The sequence below is a fragment of the Ambystoma mexicanum genome, unplaced genomic scaffold (genome assembly GCF_040938575.1).
Source record: "Ambystoma mexicanum isolate Mex_15411 unplaced genomic scaffold, UKY_AmexF1_1 Mex_scaf27, whole genome shotgun sequence".
In the NCBI taxonomy this organism is placed as follows: Eukaryota; Metazoa; Chordata; class Amphibia; order Caudata; family Ambystomatidae; genus Ambystoma; species Ambystoma mexicanum.
This window is the reverse complement of record NW_027182441.1, coordinates 1,290,294-1,297,641: the sequence shown is the minus strand read 5'-3', so window position 1 is coordinate 1,297,641 and position 7,348 is coordinate 1,290,294.

The following is a 7,348-nucleotide window of genomic DNA, read 5'->3' as shown; positions in this document are numbered from 1 at the left end:
AGGACATTCCAAAAAAACGCCCTTTCCTGCTCTGAGCCCCAGCCCTGGGGCCTCGGGGCCCCGGGGGGTCGAGCTCTGGAGCAGCTCAGGAGAAGCTGAGCTGAGGTGTGTCTTTGCCTTGCAAGCTCCCAGCCCTGGGCCCAGGCCCCGGCGGGGGAGGGGAGGCTGTCATTTCACAATGCTCTGCCCAGCCTGAGGGTTCCGTTGGCACGGCGACGGCAGCAGGTGAGCCCTGGAGCAGGGGGCATGGAGAGGTCAAGGCAGACAGAGCTGGGAGCCCCAGGAACAGGACCCAGGCCAGTGGAGGTGGCTCAGCTGAGCCCACCTGACGGCTCGAGGCCACTCCTCACAGGGCCTCTGCTGCTGTCAGAAGCCCTGGGGCCCTGCTACTGGCAGAGGAAGCATTCAGGCCTCAAAGGGCACCGGCCTTCTCTGAGGCCTGTGACTGGGCTCAAAAACAGAACATGTGAAAAACAGGTCCCAGACACTGCACTGAAGAAAGGTAGGTTAAGGTGTGAAAACAAAAGCACCAATAAGAAAGGAAAAAGCATAGCTCTTAATACACCCTCCTCTGGACTTTGTGGCCAGTCCCTGTAGATTCATTTTCAGTCCCCTAGTCAAGGCTAGGGGTGGGCAAAGTTACCCTCACTACTGGTGGAACGATATTGCCTAAATTCGCCTCCAGCTCTGTTCTGCCTGCAGGGACATTTTTTAGCTGTTGTGCCAATTTTCTATGCAGATTTTGCTTCCTGAAATGTGTTCTTTCCCTGAAATATCATGTTTTTGACCGCTAAAACAAAATTTCATGGAAAAAATCAATGTCTTCTGGCAAACCATCTGAAATGGTGTTTTTTTCACAAACTATCTGTTTTTAGTCTGAAACTTCTTGTGGCCACCAAAAAACAACATTTCCCATAAAAAACAGAATTTCAGGGAGAAAAAGCCTGAAATTGGCAATTTCTCTCTGTGGGCAGAGCAGGCGAAGTGGCAGAATTTGCCCAGAATTCTGCATTTTTTCTGCTGAGCAAATTATCGGCCGTTTCGACCACCCCCTAGTCAAGGCCATGATATCCCTGGACTTCAAGGGGAAGACACTTGCAGCAAACAATCATCACCTTCTAACACCTTCTCTATTTCCATTGACTTCATTGGGATCACCCACCCAAATATATAGCTCTTGCCGACTGGGAGACTCAACAGGATGAAATGTGTAAACCGAATGGTAGTGCGTAAAAAGGGCCAACGAAGGACGTCTTTCTCTTGTAATGTGAAGTGGAAAAAACAAAGGTGAAGTAGTTCCTTGGTTTTGTAGACAGTAGGGGAATAGTTCTATTTTGATATTTGTGTTTGTACCATGCTCCGCTGCCATCATTTCCAGGGTCTCTAGGCACTCTGCAAGTCCTGAAAGAGAGGAGGGTTGAGGTTAGTGGGGAGAGCGGGGAACATGCAAGCTAACTTTGCTGTTGTGTTGATGGGCTCAGGGGAGTGCTTGAGGGGATGCAACTTCACTTTTCTCTCATTGTGACTGTCAGAGCCTGCTCCCCCCCTCTCTCTCTCTCTCTCTCTCTCTCTCTCTCTCTGGCTCCCTCTCTCTCTCACACATAGATACATTTACCCTGTCTGCCACAGAGCTCTGGGAATTGACAAATGTGCAACGGGGGAAGTGTAGAGACTCCACTCATTACCATATGCTAGTGGCTAAGGCTGATGGGAGGCAAGATGTTTTGGATAAGAGAAGCAGATCCCTGAGACATGAGGACCCCATGCCCCCATTCAGCTGCCATAGTACATAGGTTGGCAGGCTTGTCCCTGAGTGAAACCTCACTCTAATTTCCTCAGGTACTGCGCTGAGTGTCCAACTCAGACATTTGCCCGCCAGGGCAAAGCCCGCCAGGCGTTGGTAAGGCGTTGGTAAGGCGTTGGTAAGGCGATCGGGGCAGGGGCCAGAATCTCTGGCGCTTTCGCCCAGAAATCTATTCCAGTGTCTTCTGCAGTCCTCAAACTCTTCTGACACTGCGCACACACAGCCAAAGGACAGAATGAAATCCCCTGCCGCGCCATTCCCCTGGTTTTGTAGCTGTTCCATAACTTCAGTTTCAAAATGTTGTTGAAATACTGCCAGTGGTTCTTCGTGGTGAAATGAGGAGCAGGACAGATAAAAGGTGGAGACTGAATACCTTAAAGTGCCCCGTGAAGCTTGGTGTGCCATCCGTTAGGCCTAGAGGGGTACTGTATCTGCAGGAAGGTAAGGAGAAGCATGCTGACAGTCATTGGGAGAGGTTTGGGGCAGAGGGATAGGACGGCGATCCAGTAACAATTCAATCTGGAGGAGGCCCTTCAGGGTGTCCAGTATGTGTGATGCAGAGGGATAGCTATGCTGTCCAAAGACTAACGCTTTACAGTGCAGTATGTGCAATGTAGGAGGCTTGCTTTGCTGTCGGAAGCCAGACCATGTGTGAGTGACGCTTGCAGTGTGGTTGTGCCCATTCTCTGTGACAGGAGTTTGTCCTGCTGCACCCGTTCAGTAGGAGGGTAGCCCACGCTGTAGCACTGTGTGAGTGAAGCTTCCCCTGCTGTTGCCCTGGCAGGACCTGCCATGTAGTGTGACACTCAGATGTCTGTTAAAGCTGGGACAGTGAAGCAGATTTGTCAGGGCCGTGCACTGTTCCTGGTTCATCCTTGATGCCTCGGAAATATGCTGAGGAGGGTTTTAGTGGAGCTAGACATGTGAACAGCATGTCCCAAATGGCATGACACATGTTGCTTTTGTATATGTACAGAGCTTAAAACGGTTTGTAGGAATCATCAAGAAGGAAAGGACATTCCAATAAAACGCCCTTTCCTGCTCTGAGCCCCAGCCCTGGGGCCCCGGGGGGTCGAGCACTGGAGCAGCTCAGGAGAAGCTGAGCTGAGGTGTGTCTTTGCCTTGCAAGCTCCCAGCCCTGGGCCCAGGCCCCAGCGGCGGGGGAGGGGAGGCTGTCATTTCACAATGCTCTGCCCAGCCTGAGGGTTCCGTTGGCACGGCGACGGCAGCAGGTGAGCCCTGGAGCAGGGGGCATGGAGAGGTCAAGGCAGACAGAGCTGGGAGCCCCAGGAACAGGACCCAGGCCAGTGGAGGTGGCTCAGCTGAGCCCACCTGACGGCTCGAGGCCACTCCTCACAGGGCCTCTGCTGCTGTCAGAAGCCCTGGGGCCCTGCTACTGGCAGAGGAAGCATTCAGGCCTCAAAGGGCACCGGCCTTCTCTGAGGCCTGTGACTGGGCTCAAAAACAGAACATGTGAAAAACAGGGCCCAGACACTGCACTGAAGAAAGGTAGGTTAAGGTGTGAAAACAAAAGCACCAATAAGAAAGGAAAAAGCATAGCTCTTAATACACCCTCCTCTGGACTTTGTGGCCAGTCCCTGTAGATTCATTTTCAGTCCCCTAGTCAAGGCTAGGGGTGGGCAAAGTTACCCTCACTACTGGTGGAACGATATTGCCTAAATTCGCCTCCAGCTCTGTTCTGCCTGCAGGGACATTTTTTAGCTGTTGTGCCAATTTTCTATGCAGATTTTGCTTCCTGAAATGTGTTCTTTCCCTGAAATATCATGTTTTTGACCGCTAAAACAAAATTTCATGGAAAAAATCAATGTCTTCTGGCAAACCATCTGAAATGGTGTTTTTTTCACAAACTATCTGTTTTTAGTCTGAAACTTCTTGTGGCCACCAAAAAACAACATTTCCCATAAAAAACAGAATTTCAGGGAGAAAAAGCCTGAAATTGGCAATTTCTCTCTGTGGGCAGAGCAGGCGAAGTGGCAGAATTTGCCCAGAATTCTGCATTTTTTCTGCTGAGCAAATTATCGGCCGTTTCGACCACCCCCTAGTCAAGGCCATGATATCCCTGGACTTCAAGGGGAAGACACTTGCAGCAAACAATCATCACCTTCTAACACCTTCTCTATTTCCATTGACTTCATTAGGATCACCCACCCAAATATATAGCTCTTGCCGACTGGGAGACTCAACAGGATGAAATGTGTAAACCGAATGGTAGTGCGTAAAAAGGGCCAACGAAGGACGTCTTTCTCTTGTAATGTGAAGTGGAAAAAACAAAGGTGAAGTAGTTCCTTGGTTTTGTAGACAGTAGGGGAATAGTTCTATTTTGATACTTGTGTTTGTACCATGCTCTGCTGCCATCATTTCCAGGGTCTCTAGGCACTCTGCAAGTCCTGAAAGAGAGGAGGGTTGAGGTTAGTGGGGAGAGCGGGGAACATGCAAGCTAACTTTGCTGTTGTGTTGATGGGCTCAGGGGAGTGCTTGAGGGGATGCAACTTAACTTTTCTCTCATTGTGACTGTCAGAGCCTGCTCCCCCTCTCTCTCTCTCTCTCTCTCTCTCTGGCTCCCTCTCTCTCTCACACATAGATACATTTACCCTGTCTGCCACAGAGCTCTGGGAATTGACAAATGTGCAACGGGGGAAGTGTAGAGACTCCACTCATTACCATATGCTAGGGGCTAAGGCTGATGGGAGGCAAGATGTTTTGGATAAGAGAAGCAGATCCCTGAGACATGAGGACCCCATGCCCCCATCCATTCAGCTGCCATAGTACATAGGTTGGCAGGCTTGTCCCTGAGTGAAACCTCACTCTAATTTCCTCAGGTACTGCGCTGAGTGTCCAACTCAGACATTTGCCCGCCAGGCGTTTGTAAGGCGTTTGTAAGGCGATCGGGGCAGGGGCCAGAATCTCTGGCGCTTTCGCCCAGAAATCTATTCCAGTGTCTTCTGCAGTCCTCAAACTCTTCTGACACTGCGCACACAGCCAAAGGACAGAATGAAATGGAATGTAATCCCCTGCCGCGCCATTCCCCTGGTTTTGTAGCTGTTCCATAACTTCAGTTTCAAAATGATGTTGAAATACTGCCAGTGGTTCTTCGTGGTGAAATGAGGAGCAGGACAGATAAAAGGTGGAGACTGAATACCTTAAAGTGCCCCGTGAAGCTTGGTGTGCCATCCGTTAGGCCTAGAGGGGTGCTGTATCTGCAGGAAGGTAAGGAGAAACATGCTGACAGTCAATGGGAGAGGTTTGGAGGCAGGGGGATAGGACGGCGATCCAGTAAGAATTCAATCTGGAGGAGGCCCTTCAGGGTGTCCAGTATGTGTGATGCAGAGGGATAGCGCTGCTGTCCAAAAACTAACCCTTTACAGTGCAGTATGTGCAATGTAGGAGGCTTGCTTTGCTGTCGGAAGCCAGACCATGTGTGAGTGACGCTTGCAGTGTGGTTGTGCCCATTCTCTGTGACAGGAGTTTGTCCTGCTGCACCCGTTCAGTAGGAGGGTAGCCCACGCTGTAGCACTGTGTGAGTGAAGCTTCCCCTGCTGTTGCCCTGGCAGGACCTGCCATGTAGTGTGACACTCAGATGTCTGTTAAAGCTGGGACAGTGAAGCAGATTTGTCAGGGCCGTGCACTGTTCCTGGTTCATCCTTGATGCCTCGGAAATATGCTAAGGAGGGTTTTAGTGGAGCTAGACATGTGAACAGCATGTCCCAAATGGCATGACACATGTTGCTTTTGTATATGTACAGAGCTTAAAATGGTTTGTAGGAGTCATCAAGAAGGAAAGGACATTCCAATAAAACGCCCTTTCCTGCTCTGAGCTCCAGCCCTGGGGCCCCGGGTCCCCGGGGGGTCGAGCTCTGGAGCAGCTCAGGAGAAGCTGAGCTGAGGTGTGTCTTTGCCTTGCAAGCTCCCAGCCCTGGGCCCAGGCCCCAGCGGCGGGGGAGGGGAGGCTGTCATTTCACAATGCTCTGCCCAGCCTGAGGGTTCCGTTGGCACGGCGACGGCAGCAGGTGAGCCCTGGAGCAGGGGGCATGGAGAGGTCAAGGCAGACAGAGCTGGGAGCCCCAGGAACAGGACCCAGGCCAGTGGAGGTGGCTCAGCTGAGCCCACCTGATCGCTCGAGGCCACTCCTCACAGGGCCTCTGCTGCTGTCAGAAGCCCTGGGGCCCTGCTACTGGCAGAGGAAGCATTCAGGCCTCAAAGGGCACCGGCCTTCTCTGAGGCCTGTGACTGGGCTCAAAAACCGAACATGTGAAAAACAGGTCCCAGACACTGCACTGAAGAAAGGTAGGTTAAGGTGTGAAAACAAAAGCACCAATAAGAAAGGAAAAAGCATAGCTCTTAATACACCCTCCTCTGGACTTTGTGGCCAGTCCCTGTAGATTCATTTTCAGTCCCCTTTTCAAGGCTAGGGGTGGGCAAAGTTACCCTCACTACTGGTGGAACGATATTGCCTAAATTCGCCTCCAGCTCTGTTCTGCCTGCAGGGACATTTTTTAGCTGTTGTGCCAATTTTCTATGCAGATTTTGCTTCCTGAAATGTGTTCTTTCCCTGAAATATCATGTTTTTGACCGCTAAAACAAAATTTCATGGAAAAAAAAGATGTCTTCTGGCAAACCATCTGAAATGGTGTTTTTTTCACAAACTATCTGTTTTTAGTCTGAAACTTCTTGTGGCCACCAGAAAACAACATTTCCCATAAAAAACAGAATTTCAGGGAGAAAAAGCCTGAAATTGGCAATTTCTCTGTGTGGGCAGAGCAGGCGAAGTGGCAGAATTTGCCCAGAATTCTGCATTTTTTCTGCTGAGCAAATTATCGGCCGTTTCGACCACCCCCTAGTCAAGGCCATGATATCCCTGGACTTCAAGGGGAAGACACTTGCAGCAAACAATCATCACCTTCTAACACCTTCTCTATTTCCATTGACTTCATTGGGATCACCCACCCAAATATATAGCTCTTGCCGACTGGGAGACTCAACAGGATGAAATGTGTAAAGCGAATGGTAGTGCGTAAAAAGGGCCAACGAAGGACGTCTTTCTCTTGTAATGTGAAGTGGAAAAAACAAAGGTGAAGTAGTTCCTTGGTTTTGTAGACAGTAGGGGAATAGTTCTATTTTGATATTTGTGTTTGTACCATGCTCCGCTGCCATCATTTCCAGGGTCTCTAGGCACTCTGCAAGTCCTGAAAGAGAGGAGGGTTGAGGTTAGTGGGGAGAGCGGGGAACATGCAAGCTAACTTTGCTGTTGTGTTGATGGGCTCAGGGGAGTGCTTGAGGGGATGCAACTTAACTTTTCTTTCATTGTGACTGTCAGAGCCTGCTCCCCCCCTCTCTCTCTCTCTCTCTCTCTCTCTCTGGCTCCCTCTCTCTCTCACACATAGATACATTTACCCTGTCTGCCACAGAGCTCTGGGAATTGACAAATGTGCAACGGGGGAAGTGTAGAGACTCCACTCATTACCATATGCTAGGGGCTAAGGCTGATGGGAGGCAAGATGTTTTGGATAAGAGAAGCAGATCCCT